The 16,204-nt window shown below is 51.0% G+C and overlaps 1 protein-coding gene across 1 annotated transcript in view; it reads left to right on the forward strand.

Moving 5' to 3' along the window:
* The first annotated feature begins 12,125 nt into the window (after positions 1 to 12,125).
* Positions 12,126 to 16,204, forward strand: part of LOC120239289 (NADPH--cytochrome P450 reductase) — a 57,863-nt gene continuing 53,784 nt past the window's right edge. The window contains exon 1 of the mRNA XM_039243488.1: positions 12,126 to 12,147. The gene's annotated coding sequence lies outside the window, so the exon portion shown is untranslated. The remainder of the gene's footprint in view (positions 12,148 to 16,204) is intronic.

Raw genomic sequence — 16,204 nt, forward strand, 5'->3', positions numbered from 1 at the left:
CACCTCGCCATTTTCAGTGCCTGGCAGAGGCATCCAGGGCGGAGACTTTTCTCAGATACAGATACCCTGGACTAATCCGTCACACCACACCCCTCTGCCCCATAAAAGGCTACTACGGGCCTCAAGCCCTGGGAAGGCAGGACGGGGCCCAGCACAGGACGTGTCCCTGCTGATTGGCCCTGCCTAGGGCGTCCACACCCCCAGCGGCTCAGGTGGGTGCATCCTCACCATGGGGACAGGGCAGGTGTGGGGGTTAGGGGGCTGGAGGCTGAGTACCAAGAGGTAGCAGATCCTGGGACCAAGACCTGAGGGGGGCTGGGGGCGGGCAGAATGGCTGTGGAGAAGCCGCGGTGAAGAGGCAGGTAGCTGGCGGGGCTCTGCCATGCCCTCCGTCCCTCCCAGCCTGCAGGGGAGAAGGGAGGAAGGAGCCGGTGTGGGGCCTGTCCCCACCCTGCACCCAGGCCGGGTGGTGTCATAGAGCAAGTTCTGGATGGGGATGCTGAACTGAGGGCTCCCGTCCCACCCCTGCCAACACATTTGCAGTGTGACCTTGGGCAGGAGCTTTGGCCTCTCTGGGCTGAGTTTTCACATCTCTAAGATGAGGAGGTTGTATGCGATGATCTGGAAGTTTCCTCTGTGCTGAGCATTTTTAAGTTTGTGGAAGGACCGAGTGATGTGCGAGCCTTCTTCTGTCTTCTTCCACCTCACCAGCTCCCACCCCATCCCAATCCTTCGGCCACTTCCAATTTCCAGCCCTGAGCCCCCAAGCCAAAGACTGGTGACTTTGGTGGAATTTTCCAGGGCCTCGCAGTACACAGATCTCTTCACGGTCATCTCCTCTGTTTCCTGGAGGCTGGCTGGCCAGGCATTTTTGGCTTAGAGAAGCAGAGCGGAGCGCCCAAGGCCACATGGCTGGGGAGGTGCAGGGCTGGCCTGTCAAGGCCGTGCTTACTACACACTTCTAGGGGGCCTGGGTGGGCAGTGGGGGATGCAGGGGAGCGCTGGCCCAGCTGCAGGGGTGTCAGTCTGAGGCCCTGGAGAAAGACCCCTCATTTCTCTAGCTCTGTGCTTTCTGGACCACCCATGGGGTGAAAATGTGTGCAGATTCCTGGCCTCCTGAATGAGGTCCCTGGAATGGTACACGGGTATTCCTCTGCGTCCTGAGGTCTGGAAGCTGCTGGTCTGGATGACTGGGAAGGGTGGGGTGGGGTGAGGCCTCTCTACAAGCAGGCCTCAGCCCTGCAGGGGGGCACCACTTACGGCCTGCCTGGAAGGCTGGACTCGCAGTGACCGGTGGTGATAGTATGAGCCGCTGTCTGGAACTGGACACCCAGAGGCACCTGGCTTGGGCCAGGAGCTAGAAGGGAGTTTATAAGGCTCCTTCCTTCTCCAAAACACTAATCATTCTTGCAAAACACATTCTGGGCAACAAGGCCATAGCTGTTTTCTCTTTCCTGAGCCACAGCATCATCGTTTTGTCTTGGCCAACTTGGCAGAACCAATGTTGCCAAAAGGATTAAAGTAATCCTGTTATGGTCCCTGCAGATCTCCATGAGGGGCCTGATCGGTTTCCTTCCCGGTGGGGCATGACCCACCCCCCGACCCCCCCAAAGGCAAAGGGTTTCTCACAGGCCCTGGGGAGGAAGCTGCTTCTGGGGTGAAAAGGGTATCTGAGAACCACCTGTGTGCAAAGCCCCTTCCTCAGAAAAGCATTGAGGGCTGTTAGGGAAAGAGTTTTGTGAAAAATAAGCCTGAAAACCAAAAGAGTGGTTGGTAGTGATCAGTGGTATTTACTAGAGGGCTAGTCCTCGGGGCTCACCAGTTCTCTCTGGGAGATTTCACCTGGGCTTCCCACATGCAAAGTGCTGAGCTGGGGAGCCCTTCTGTCCCTCTAGTCGCCTTAGGAGCCATTGACTTGTTCCCCCCTCCCCGCGCGGGTTCCCAGCAGTCATCTTTAGCAATCAGAGAATATAATAACATCCCAGCAGATATTTCCCCCTTTATTCAGCTTGTTTCCCAAACCAGCTTTGGAAAGTGGGTAGGCTTAGGGCGCCTGGGTGGCTCAGTCAGTTGGGCATCTGAGTTCGGCTCAGGTCATGATCTCACAGTTTGTGGGTTCGAGCCCTGCATCAGGCTCTGTGCTGACAGCTCGGAGCCTAGAACCTGCTTCGGATTCTATGTCTCCCTCTCTCTGCCCCTCCCCCACTTGTGCTCTGTCTTTTTCTCTCAAAAATAAACATTTGGGGGCACCTGGGTGGCTCAGTCGGTTGAGCATCCAACTTCAGCTCAGGTCATGATTTCACAGTTCGTGGGTTCGAGCCCTGCGTCGGGCTCTGTGCTGACAGCTCAGAGCCTGGAGCCTGTTTCAGATTCTGTGTCTCCCTCTCACTCTGACCCTCCCCTGCTCATGCTCTCTCTCTCTCAGAAATAAATAAAAACATCAAAATAAATAAATAAACATTTAAAAAGTTAAAAAAAAAAAGGAAACTGGGTAGGCTCACTCCTATTTTACAGAGGAGAAACTGACGCCAGAAGATGGGGACAACCTACCCAGGGTCAGAGGCACATTTCCATGAAGCTGCAAGACCCCTGTTTGCCGTAAAAAAAAAACATATATATATTGGGGCACCTGGGTGGCTCAGTCAGTTAAGTGTCTGACTTCAGCTCAGGTCATGATCTCACAGTTCGTGGGTTCGAGCCCTGCATTGGGCTCTGTGCTGACAGCTCAGAGCCTGGAGCCTGCTTCAGATCTGTGTCTCCTCTCTCTCTGACCCTCCCTGCTCACACTATCTCTCTCTCAGAAATAAATGAAAAACATTAAAAATTTTTAAAAACATATAATATACCTGAAAATTATGGCTGAAAACACCATGAGTGAGCTGTAACTTTTCTGTCATTATGAAACACCCATCTGTGACTTTATTTCTCAAAGTGGAACATTCTGGGTTATCATATTTGTAATATTCTATCCTTTTTCTCTTTTTTGTAAAAAATGTTTTAATGTTTGTTTTTGAGAGAGGGAGAGAGAGAGAGAAAGAACATGAGCAAGGGAGGGGCAGAGAGAGACAGAATGCGAAGCAGGCTCCAGGCTCTGAGCTTTTAGCACAGAGCCCGACACGGGGCTTGAACGAGCCATGAGATCATGACCTGAGCTGGAGGTTGGACACTTAACTGACAGCCACCCAGATGCCCCTTGCATCCTTTTTTCTTGAAGAGGGCCCCAATGTGCATCAGCCCTTGCAAAAGCTGCTCCAATCTTGCCAGGGTCCCTCAGGGACCAGATGGAAGGATGGTGGCTCCAAATCAGCTGTCTTTCCTTCGGCCTCCACCTGTCCTTCCTCCTGCCCCTCCCTACTCCCACCCTGATCTTGTACCCACTGTCCTCAAGGTGATGGGTTGGTATGTTCCGCCTGCTCTGTTTCTCTGCAAAGGTGGGTGGTCGGTTCATGAGAACTGATTGGCATAGATATTCTTACTTCACATCATACTTGGAAAATAAGTCTATAATCTCTGTTAAAAGGGATTAGGGTAACTCATATTGTAAAGGTGGAAACGACACGGGGATGTATGTAAGCTCATTCAAAGGGAACTTAAGCCAGCCAGAGATTTCACAGATGGATGGGTTGCCTGAAAAGGCAGTGAGTGCCCTGTCAGGGGGTGTATGCAAAAAAGTGGCTGGAAGCCATTAGTTACTGAAGAAGCAGATTTCATACTGGGGGAGGGGTGGCGTTCAGGCAGGTGCTGTGTAAGATAGACCTGCGAGCCTGTGAGGGAGAGTGCGTGGAAAGAGACCAATGTCGCATAGAGGTGAGTGAGCACAGGACTCAAGTTCTCAGGGTTGGGATTGGGCTGGAAGAGGCTTGGAAGTGGGGGTGGCCGTGGCTGGATGTACACTCTGTCAGCTCAGCGTTGCCACATTCAGAGCAAGCTTCTGTCCCCAGGGTGGCTCCCCTTGACTTTCCGCCCTGTCCTTCTCTGCCCTGTTGTGAGGCTCTTGCTTTTTTTTTTTTTTAAAGTTTATTTATTTATTTTGAGAGAGAGAGAGCAACAGAGAGAGAGAGAGAGGTGGGGAGGGGCAGAGAGAAGGAGAGAGAGAGAATCCTAAGTCAGCACAGAGCCCAATGCGGGGCTCGATCTCACAAACCACAAGATCATGACCTGAGCTGAAGCCAGGAGTTAGACGCTTAACCAACTGACACGCCAAGGCTCCCCGAGGTTCTTGCTTTCTGAGAGCCTCTGTCTATACCATCATGCTCAGGCCCAGCTCAGCCCCTGCCCTTGCTGGAGGCAGGGTGAGATACTTCCACAGGGGGTCAGCTTCTCCAGGTGGGACCCAGGAAGGAGATCTGCTCGTTAGCTTCACACCGGTGCTGCAGACACCGAGAGGGACCCAAGAGCCTTCCTAAACTGTCAGCACATCCACACACCAGACCAAGTCAGAACCTCAGTGTCCTCATCTGTATTATAGGAACATTAGTACGCCTCTTTTGAGATTGTGTGAGGTTTTTTGTATTATGAGGTTTTTTGACAGAGAGAGAGAGCACGAGCATGAGCAGGGGAGGGGCAGAGAGAGAGGGGGACACAGAATCTGAAGCAGGCTCCAGGCTCTGAGCTGTCAGCACAGAGCCCGAGGCAGGGCTCAAACTCACGAACTGTGAGATCATGACCTGGGCCAAAGTCCGTCACTCAACTGACTGAGCCACCCAGGTGCCCCCAAGATCTTGTGAGGTTTTAATGAGATCTGCGGTTCTCAAACCTCAGCCTCCAGCAGCATCACTTGGTGGGGGGAGCAGGGCTTTCGTTGACACCGATTTTGGGATTCCCGCTCCCCCAGAGTTGTTGATTCAGTGGACTTGGGAAGAGGTCTGAAATTTCGCATTTCTAGCCAAGTCCCAGGTGTGATGCTGGTTTGGGGCTCACACTTCGAGAATCACTGAACTACACTGGTGTCCAAGAGACCACCAGCCCCTCAGGGCCAGGGGTCAGCTCTACCCCACTTCAGTGGCCGCTCAGCGCTGGCACACGGCAGACACTGTCAGTACATGTGCACGTGCTGTTTGAACTGTGGGTGAACGGAAGCCAAGTAAGCTCCCCATCCCCCACCCCCCAGAGTTCCTTCTGAGATGGCTGTCAGTGGGTTCTGGTCACCATAGCAACAGCTGGCCGTAGCCAGGCGATTTGGGGAACGTAACCACGGGGCTCTTTGTAATATTGGGGAAGGAGCACAAAGGTCCTGGCCTGGCGCACGTGGACAAGAATGCAGACAACGTGGCTTTCGAAGCCTTCCTTTCCCAGGACACTGTTTGGCTGTTTGCTGGCAGCCAGCACCAGCTGCAGGTGAACCCAGAAAGGATTTAAACTTTGGTTGCATAACAGAGAAAGGAACAAAGGGAAGGGTGGGTGTTGGAAAGAGGAAGGAATCCTTGTTTCTGAGAACCACTATGCTCTTGGCCTTGACACACGTAGGCCTGTGTTATCCTCACCAGGGCCCTAAGGGGCCATGTCATGAGGGTCCCCCGGGGACCCTTCCAAGGCCACACAGCTGGCAGGGCCTTGGGAGTCCAGATTGGAAACCCAATCTGCTGTTGCCAAAGGCCATGTTTGTTCCTTCACTTCAGGGCCACCTCTTTGAAACTGTTGAACTTTGGACTTGGTTAGAGGGACCCGGGGGCGTGGGAGTAGCAGGGAGGCCGTGAGAAAGGCTTGGGGAAGTGTTTTCAACACCTCCGGGAGCCAGGCCTGTCGGTCTATCTGTTGTATTCTGGGTTTCGCCCTTCATAGCGGCCGCCCCCTCCTCATTATCTGCTTTCGTGTTTGGATTCATCTGAGCCAGACTTTGGACGACGCACCGCCACCCCCAGCTCTGGCCACATGAGCCCAGTAAGGCCGTGGCTCTCGTATTCCCACGTGGGTAAGAATGAAGACGATTTAAAATGTCAACTTCTGTGTTTGCTCCCAGAGATTCTGACCCAGTGGCTGGGGGCAGGGATGCCCTAGGAATTGGCATTTAACAGGCCCCTGAGGACTCTGATGGACAAACCCATTGCTGCCCTTTGAGAAGTCCAGGGCCTCTGCCTTCCCCAATATGTTCCAGGTGCCCTCTGGAAGCCCCCAGGTTTCAGGGCCTTCTTATTCCAGTCCCCAGCTGCTTCTGCCTTCTCCTCTCCACTGTTCCCCAGAAACAATTTATCCAGCCCCCACGGCACTGTATACACACACCAGAGCCACAGCTGTCCCCAGCTGGCCAGCTCACCCTGCGGCCAGCCGGGCCACATACACCTGGCACTTTAAGCCCAGCAACCAGCCGCTATTTCATAGGTCTGTTTCATAGGACCTGGCTTGTGACCAGAGGCCTGAGCTGGGTGGCTTTGCGCCGGCAGAGCCAGCTGTCCCCGACTTCATAAAGGAACTATGACGTCTGGAGCCCTTTGCACAAGGGATTTGGGCAGGGAAGCATCCAATCTGTGGAGAAAAAAAAGGACTTTCGGGTGCCCCCGCCAGATGGGGCTGCTGCTCCATTTCCCTGCCTCAGTTTCCTCTCCTGTAAAAGTAGGGACAAGACCAAGGGCTCATCGAAGAGCTTCAGGAAGTTCAGGGTCCTCCTAGGCATGAGTGAGGTTTGGCTACAGGCTTAGAGCTCAGGGAGATGCGTCTTCAGGCTCTACCCTCCTCCTCTCTCTGAGAATGAGCCTCACCTGGGTACCTGCCGTCTGCCCTGCTGTCAAACATCCATGCTTTTGCACCTCATCACAAGCCTCAGGATGCCCGTGAGAAGCGTCAGAGGCAAGCACAAGATACCTCCCCCTCTCCCCCCATTTTGCTGAGAAGGAAACTGATTTCTTTTTTTTTTTTTTAATAGTTTATTTTTGAGACAGAGACAGAGCACGAGCAGGGGAGGAGCGGAGAGAGAGGGAGACACAGAATCTGAAACAGGCTCCAGGCTCTGAGATGTCAGCCCAGAACCTGATGTGGGGCTTGAACCCACAAACACCAAGATCATGACCTGAGCCGAAGTAGGACGCTTAACCGACTGAGCCACCCAGGCGCCCCATGAAACTGATTTCTTATCCAGGAAGGGAAATAAAGAGACTAGCCACACATCTGATTAGCAGTCAAAACAGAATTTGGCCCTTGCTCTCCTGATGGAGGTCTGTGCTTCTGTGCTTTGGTGACTCCCGCATCCCTGGCCCTGTAGATATCAGGGAAATCTGTGGCATCGGGAAATCTGCAAAACCATTTCCCCTGCACGCTCATGGAAACTTCCCGAAGGAAAAGGGCCAGGAAATGCTTAATTTGACAGACTTGGAGGGGCCACTGGTGGCATTTCAGACACCGTGGCAGAGAGCTGGTGTGACACTTAGCATTTCTGAGCAGGGAAGAGGCTTCTGTCACTTTCCTAGCTGCATCCCTCTGCATCTGTGGGGAGCAGTCAACCCCACTTCTCTGAGCACTCAGCTGATCTGAGATTCACTTTTATTCTCAAAAGAGGACAGGCCAGCCGCTTTCAGGCACGCGTGGAGTGAGTTCCTGCTCAAGGCAAGAGTTTGCATAGCATGACCTTGGAGATTCTTTTTTTGTTTTTTGTTTTTTTGTTGTTGTCTTTTGTTTTTTTGGGTTTTTTTAGATAGAGGAGGAGGTGATTTATTATCTTTTTAATGTTTTTTTTTTTTTTTTTTTGAGAGAGAGTGTGTGTGTGCAAGTGGGGACAGGCAGAGAGAGGAGGAGACACAGAATCCAAAAGGGGCTCCAGGTTCTGAGCTGTCAGCACAGAGCCCGATGCCGGGGCCTGAACCCACAAACCATGAGATCATGACCTCAACCGAAATTGGACACTTAAATGCTTAACTGACTGAGCCACCCAGGCGTCCCAGTCCCACGTATGCTTCTGAGAGAAGATTTGCAGTAACATGTATAGAGTGTTGAACACGGAGCTTGGGATCTATTTGGTACTCAGTAAATGGTAGTTAGTCCTCTCTATCCCATAGCAAGTTGGAGCCTGTTATAAGTGCTCAGTAAGCATGCGGTTCTATTGAACAAGAGAAGGCTCCAAAGGATCATGGTGATCAAAACGTAGTGATGCAAGGTAAGATTAGCTTTGGGGGGCGTTACATGTTTAAAGTCTGCTCCCAGAGAAAGACACTTTGTTGCAGGTGCAATGAGTTTTCACTTTGTTCATGTTCTGGAGAACCTTATAGGGGGTGGGAGTGGGGGGTCTGGACTGCCTACAGCAGATAACCGCTGTGGTGCTACCCCCCCCCCATCACTCCCTAGAAGATCACACATTCTTGATGCACTGTTAATGCAGCCGCCTGCACCTGTTCCGTGGAGATAGACCCGCCCCTCCAAAATCCAATAAAATAGGGCTCTGGACAGGTCACCAATTCCTCGTCCTGCAGTGAACCACAGTCCAGTTCCTAGCTCCCACTGACCCCAGCCTAGTCTCTGTAACTCCAGCCCACCTTTCCTGAATCCTCTGTGGCTCATTTAACACATGCCTCCCATTGCCTGCGTTTGGCAAGACGTGGGGGCAGAGAGACAGGCAGAGGAGACCCCTGACACAGACTGACCTGGAGGGACTCCAGATCAAAAGGAGACCAATATTCTGGAGATGTGACTTTACAAAGGAAACAGTTGGGACCTTGGAGGGCTGGCCGTCACTCCAGGAGCAATCAGGGCAACTTTCTGGAGGTGGGCACACTGGTGGGACACGGACATTATAAACATGAAACAAGTATGGCATTCCTGATAGCTCAGAGGAATAAAAATGCACAGCGGGTACCAGGATTTGTTCAATATTGCTGGAGTAGTGTGTTTGTGGAGGAAAGTCATGAAGACCAACTGGAAAGAGAAGTCAGGGTCTGCGTTTGAACATGCTTGCATTCCAGACGAAAGAGATCCATCCATTCCACACGCTTTGACTGTGCACCTACTATGAGGGCGGATAGGAATTCACAATCCGTCCTTGACAGTGACTAGTCTGGGTCGGGGCAGGGGGTTGTCTGAGAATGCTGGAGGGGGTCTCTGGAAAAAGCTTGATAAACCAGATCCAGGGAGAGATTGAGGATCTGTTTCTTTTACATCACGCCAGGGTGGGGGGAATGAACCGTTGGAAACAGGGTGGTTGCGTCTGTTGGGCGTCTGACTTCGGCTCATTTCATGGTCTCATCATTTGTGGGTTCAAGCCCTGCATTGGGCTCTGTGCTGACAGCTCAGAGCCTAGAGCCTCCTTTGAATTCTGTTTCACTCTCTCTCTGCCCCTCCCCCACTCATACTCTGTCTCTCAAAAAGAATAAACGTTAAGAAGATTTTTTAAAAAATAAAAAGAATTGATTCTTTGGCCAGAGACAAGAGTGTGTGTTTTAAAAAAGTATGTATGCATTCAACTTAGGGGAAGTAAACAATGTTTCCTTTTTCTAATTCTTAAAAAAAATTTTTTTAGTATTTATTTTTGAGAGAGAGACACAGAGTAGGAGTGGGGGAGAGGCAGAGAGAGAGAGAGAGAGAGAGAGAGAGAATCTGAAGCAGGCTCCAGGCTCTGAGCTGTCAGCACAGAGCCCGTCGCGGGGCTCAAACTCAGGAGCCATGGGATCATGACCTGAGCTGAAGTCGGATGTTCCACCGAGTGAGCCACCCAGGTGCCCCAACAGTGTTTTCTAAAAACACAAGCAGTGGGTCCCTACAATTGCTATCACTTTTTTTCTTTCTTTCTTTCTTTTTTTTGAGATTTAATTTATTTGAGATTTTTCTATGTCAGCAGTGAACTTCCTCATTTGTCATTTTTATAGCTGGGTAATATTCATGTATGGATGTAGCAACAATAAATGACTGTGTTTATTTCCCCATGGCTCCACCCATAGCATCTCAACAAGTTTTTGGGGTTTGTCATCATCATAGATTAAAAAAGTATCCCAACTGAGTTTTGATCTGCATTTTTTTTTACATGGGTTGAAAAAAAACTTCCTATGGTTAAAGGCCATTTGTATTTTTTTCTGTGAACTGATGAGTCATATCTTTTGTCCATTTATGTTAATTCGTTTTTCCTCATTAATTAGTGCAGTCCTTTATAAAGGAAATTAATATTTTGACTCTTAAGAGCAAATATTTTCCATTTGTCTTGTCTTTTGATTTTGCTTGTAGGTCTTTATTTCGTTCAATGTGAGAGAGAGAGAACGCAAGACGGGGACAGAGGATCAGGAGCAGAGAGCCCAATAGGAGGGCTTGAACTCACGAACCCAGAGATCATGATCTGAGCCAAAACTGGACACTTAACCAACCAAGCCACCCAGGCGCCTCCCGCCTGTAGGCCTTTGTCACACAAGTTTTTATTTTTATGTTGGCAGATTTCCCAATTTTTTCATTTATGTCTCCTGGAGTTTGTCCTAACTCAGAAAGCCCTTTTGGAGATTAACAGGACATTTTCCTAGGTTTTCTTGTAGGATTTTGCCTTTTCCAAATCCTTTACATTTTTTTCCCCTGAGAATATTCTAAATTTTTTATCCATCGGGAATGTAAATTGGTGTGGAGTGTGAGGTGTGTGTACCCAACCTACTTTTTTCCCAGCAGGCCACTGAGTGTGTTCTGAGGAGGTCGGAGAGAGGAACAGGAAGGCAGCGTGGTGAGCGGAGAGGCAGGTGGAAAAAAGCTTCCCTGCAAGTGGGTGTAGAAGAAACCGGAGTGACACGCACAGTCAGAAGCCACTGAGATCATCCAGGTGAGAGTTGTTCCCTGGGAAGCCTGAACTAGGGCAGAGGCAGCAGATAAGGTGTGAAGGGGGAGGGAAGGTCTTGGATATAGAATCCATAGGACTGAGTCACTGGTTCAATGGGAAAGGCAAAAGAAAGTGCCTGTTCCTGCCTCAGTTAGCAGAGAGAACTCAGTAATTTCTGGCCTCCTCGCAGAAGCAGGGTACAAGGATTCAGTCTCCCTGGGACACCCAAGATTTTCCACAAGATATTAGGAAGGTGGGAGGGAGTAGCAGAGATCTGGAAGAGGAATTTCCCCACCCCTCTCCTGAGGGCCAAGTGAAGGAGTTACACCTTTCTTGCTTGGTTGGACACGGCGCCCCACCCTGAGGACTATTATATTTATCACATCCGTTGGAGGGACTGGTTCTTGACAGACTGGACCCAGAAGCCTAGAACTGGGGCTACTGGAATAATCCTCTCTCACAATACTGATGTTGGTTGGTTGGTCCCGTGTTTAAAGATGGGAGAATGAGCTCTGAAGGAAGTGAGCTGTCCACTGTTCCACAGAGAATTTGCAACAGAGCCTCTGCTACCGCCACTACTACTGCTACTGGCAAGGACTTCCATTTCTAGACCACTTACTGCTGCACTAAATTAAATCTTTTAGAAACACAAGCTATATCGCCTAATGCTCCAAAACCAGTAACAAAGGGGCTCCCAGCAGTCACTGCACAGAGCCTGTTGCGGACTGCACAGAACCTGATGCGGGGCTCAAACCCATAAAACCGTGAGATTATGACCTGAGCCGAAATCAGGAGTACGACGCTTAACCGACCGAGCCACCCAGGCGTCCCCAGAGGTGGGATTCTTATCAACGACCAAGGCAGCCAGGCCCTTCCAGCCAGAGGAGCCCTCAGCCCCCTCTCGCCCTCCGCGGTCCAGTGCTCGCCCCCAGCCTGATCACTTCCCGTCGCCCGCCCCAGGCAGGCCAGCATTCTCGTCCGGGCCCTCGGCGAACGGGATAAGGAAACTGGGCCGCGGAGGAGAGGAAGCGCGAACACACGCAAACGGCAGCCGGCGGCAGCAGGCCAGACGGCGCGGCGCACAGCCACGGCCCCGCGGTGACCCACGAAGCGGGGTAGCCAGCGGGGGACCAGCAGTGTTGTGAGCACTGTGAAGCAGGCCGCCAGGAGAGCCGCAAGCCAGGTTCTCTGGGCCGGCCGTGGGGCGGGGCCTATGAGGGGGCGCGGCCAAGCCGGGCCGTACCAACAGCTCGGATTCGCCGGGGGGGAGTGGGACGGAGGAGTCCGGCCCTGACAGCGCTCGCGCGGCTCGGTTAGGCGGGGCGGTGTCCCCGAAGGCCACGCCTCCACCCCCGTGGCCGGCGCGGGCTGTGGTAGCGCCTCAGTGGTGCGGGCCTGCGTCCTGCTCAGGTGGCCACAGTGTTGCCGGGCAGCCCGCGGTGAGTGCAAGGGATCGTGGGTGTGGGGTTGAGGGGTCATCGCGCCGGGGCTCGGGGTATCGGCTCTCCTGGGCTCGACAGCTTTCGGCCGCTTCGGCGGCCCGAGCCCTCGGCGCTGGGGCGGGCTCTCGGGCCGGGTCGCTGCTTGTCTCAACTGGCGCTCTCACGGAAAGCGCGGTTCCCACCCTGGCTCTTCCAGGGGCGGCCTTTCCCCTCGAGCTGACCTCTCGCAGCGGCTTGAGGGTCGTGGTTTTCACCGCCGAGGGCGCCCCACGGGTCCTTCGGCCCAGGGCCGAGCCTCGGCGTCAGAGGGCTGGGGCTGCAATCTCCGCGCCGCCACCGTCGGCCAAGCCACTCTTCCTCTCTGAGACTCAGTTTCCCCATCTGTACAGTGGACCTCAGGAGAAGGCCAGTTATTGAGGTAACTCACGTAGGAGATGCTCCGTGAATGCGACTGGGACCCGAATGTGACCCTACAGCATCAGGTGGTCTCAGTCGGGGGCTCAGGGGAGCCTGCCAGCCCTCCCTCTCCTGAGAATTGCACGGAGCGCGGGCAAAGGCATCCCTGGGGAGCAGTGCCCCTCCAGGACAGGTGCCTTGGCCGCCGCTGCGACACACCGTTGCCGGGCCCTGCCGGTCAGCCGTGACCCCCTTAGCTCGCGGGAGCAATTGGGTAAAAGGTCGCGGTCTCCTGGAAGGCCGAGGGGACTGCAGGGAACTTGACCTCGACTTTTTGCTTACATTTCTCAAAACCATTGTGTAAGCCGGTAATCCGTGAGGAAGAGTTCGGTCCGTTTCAGTGAAGGTGGCTGCCCCTTCTCTGCGACCCAGGAATCAGCCGACCCGGAATTCTGGAGCTGTAGCACTGGGGGAGATGGGCTGGAGAGGGCAGTTTGGATTTGAATTGTGGCACCCTGGCAGGACACTCGGCTTCTTGGAGCTTTTGTTTCCTCCTCAGGAGTGCAGCTAGGGATTCAGCCCCCTGGCTGCCACCCACACGGGGTTGATCTGCAGCTCGCAGAAGAGGGTCTTGGAGGAAGCCACTGAAACTGTAACGTCCAGTGAGCAGAGAGAGCGGTTAACTAATCCTCTGGGATCCAGTGTCCTTACTGTGCTGTTACTCCTCAGGCCCTCTGATCTGGGGGAGAAGACATTGATTCCAACTATTCAGGAGTTCTGCCTGTGCAGATAGATAGACCCCTTTTGAGTGGTTCCAGAAGGAACAGCCCAAAAGTCCTAGTTGCTAGAGCAGTGAACCCAGAAGGGAACGCGTTCTTTTCTCAGGGCCTCTCTCCGGAGGTCTTCTTTTCTTTTTTGAGAGAATGGACAGTTCTTGAGCTTCTCTTGGTTTGTGTAACCAGCTGAGAGGAGAAACCGTTTCATCGGGCAGGTAGCCTAATCATTGTCTCGAGTGTCCAAAAAAATAGGGCTGCATTTCAGAGAATATGCAGTATTAGCCTCCAGCTGTGTATGGTGTTGAAAACTGCAGAGGGGCCTTTTTTTTAATTATTATTTTTTTTTTAATTGAGAGACAGAGAGAGACAGAGCATGAGCAGGGGAGGTGCAGAGAGGGGGAGACGCAGAATCCAAAGGAGGCTCCAGGCCCTGAGCTGTCAGCACAGAGTCCGACGTGGGGCTCGAACTCACAAACCCCGAGATCACAACCTGGGCCGAAGTCGGACACCCAACCAATGGAGCAACCCAGGTGCCCCCAGAGGGGTCTTAACTGTCCCAAATCCTTTGTGCCTAGGATTTGGGGGAAACTAGCAAGTAGGTTTGAGATGGAGGGAACCACAGGGATGTGCTTCAGCACCTGCAAAGAGCACGGACTGCGGCCCGTGTGGGTAAGGCAGGTGGTAGGAGTTTGAGTTTCAGAAGTCCGCCTGTGTTCCAGGAGACGACTTGGGATCGAAACTGCCTGGGCACATTTACAACATTTACTTGCTAAACCTATGAAGGGTTTCAGCCTAAGAAGAATTTAGCTTTTGAACACAAATCTTTCCCCCTGATGGAAGCTTCTGTAGCTGTATGGCCTGCCGTGGGTCCAGAGATGCCCCTGCAACATCTCTGCTTCCTTGTGCCTTAGGCAGGAGCAGAGCACGTGACGTGGGGGTCACGGAACAGGACTTCCGGCTCTGGCACCAGCACCATGTGCCTTTTGGCAAACCACCCCCAGAGCCCATGGGCCTCAATTTAATGCTTTGGGATTTAACTTCTATGTCAGATTCATTTGAAAATTAAAATCAGGGGCACCTGGGTGGCTCAGTCAGTTAAGCCTCCAACTTCGGCTCAGGTCATGATCTCGCAGTTTGTGGGTTCAGAGCCTGGAGCCTGCTTCAGATTCTGTGTCTCCCTCTCTCTCTGACCCTCCCCTGCTCACGCTCTCTCTCTCTCTCTCTCTCAGAAATAAATAAAACATTAAAAATTTTTTAAAAAAGAAATAAAACATTAAAAAAATTTTTTAATAAAAAAAAAAATTAAAATCAGAGGGGCGCCTGGGTGGCTTAGTCAGCTCAGCATCTGACTCTTGATTTTGGCCCAGGTCTTTATCTCACGGTTTGTGGGTTTGAACCCAAGCGCAGAGCCTGCTTGGGAGGGATTCTCTCCCCCTCCCTGTCCCTTCCCCTGCTCATGCTCGCACTCCTCTCTCTTTCTCTCAGAATAAATAAGGAAACTTAGGAAAAAATTAAAATCCGAAAAAATTGAAATGGAGAAATGACTGTTTTTATAAAAATGTATTTTTTCTGTTTACAAACTATTAAGTGCTCATTATTAAAATTAGAGAAATACACAGTGTCGTTGGTGAGCATCCCTCGTAGCCTCACACTGAGACAGAAGCCTACCACTGGCAGTAGAGTATATGCTCCCCAGGTATTCTTCTTCACATATAAAGACCTTTATTATCTCACTTTTTTAAACTTAAAACAACAGAAATTTTTCACTATTTAAATTTTTAAAAAATGTTTATTTTTGAGGGAGAGAGAAAAGAACACAAGTCAGGGAGGGGCAGAGAGAGGGAGACACAGAATCCGAAGCAAGCTCCAGCCTCTGAGCTGTCAGCTCAGAGTCTGGTGTGGGGCTCGAACCCACCATTAGATCGTGACCTGAGCCGAAGTCAGATGCTTAACCAACTGAGCCACCCAGGCGCCCCTTACTATTTAAATTTTAAACACAAAGTCATACTGTTAAACAGTCATACTGTTTTGAGGCTTGCTTTTTATCCCTTACCATGATGTTTGTCTATATCACTTTGTAAAGATCTACCTCATTCTTTTTTAAAATGACAGAATATTCCAGTAACTGGTATCAGTGAAAAAAATGTATTTTTTGCAGCTTTTTTCCATTACGAATTCTGCAGCCGTGAGTAGCCTCTGTTCTTTATCTTTGTGTCATTGGGCACATATTTTTGGAGTATGACTTCTTAGAATTAGAATAATGTATTTATCTAACAGAGCCTGAATACTATATACCAGGCACCACTTGGGTCTTGGGCGTTTAAGTGTGGACAAAATGGACAAATTCCCATGGATCTGACCTCTTAGTGGGGGCAAATAACATCCATGGTTTGTCAAATGATACGTAATCTGGAGATTTAACTTTTTATTATATAGTAGATTCATTTAAATACGAAAATCAGAAAAAAAAGTGAGATGGAGAAACAACTTTTTATAAAAATGTATTTTTTCTGCTTACCAAAAAACTAAGTACTCGTTATAAGAAACAAAGACTATTGCAGAAATATGCAATATAGACTGTGAATGTCCTTCATAGCCTACCACTGAGACATTTTCCTTATTGAGAAGAACCATACAAAGGAGTGTGTGTGTGTGTGTGTTTATAGAAATGGTGTCACCTTAAATGTCAATGGATATTAAACTCCTCTCTGGAAATAATACCTTATTATGTTCCCACCAGCAGAAACTCACCATTTTTAAAATCAGAATTCTCAGGTCTGTCAAGATGATGTGATGCTAATGGCAGAGAGTGCTTTTATTTCAGCAGAATTTATCCCAGATGCTGCTAAGTTTGTATTATGTATGCACACGTGTGTGTGTGT

This window comes from Hyaena hyaena, unplaced genomic scaffold, assembly GCF_003009895.1.
Source record: "Hyaena hyaena isolate Hyena2069 unplaced genomic scaffold, ASM300989v1 scaffold_228, whole genome shotgun sequence".
Classification (NCBI taxonomy): domain Eukaryota; kingdom Metazoa; phylum Chordata; class Mammalia; order Carnivora; family Hyaenidae; genus Hyaena; species Hyaena hyaena.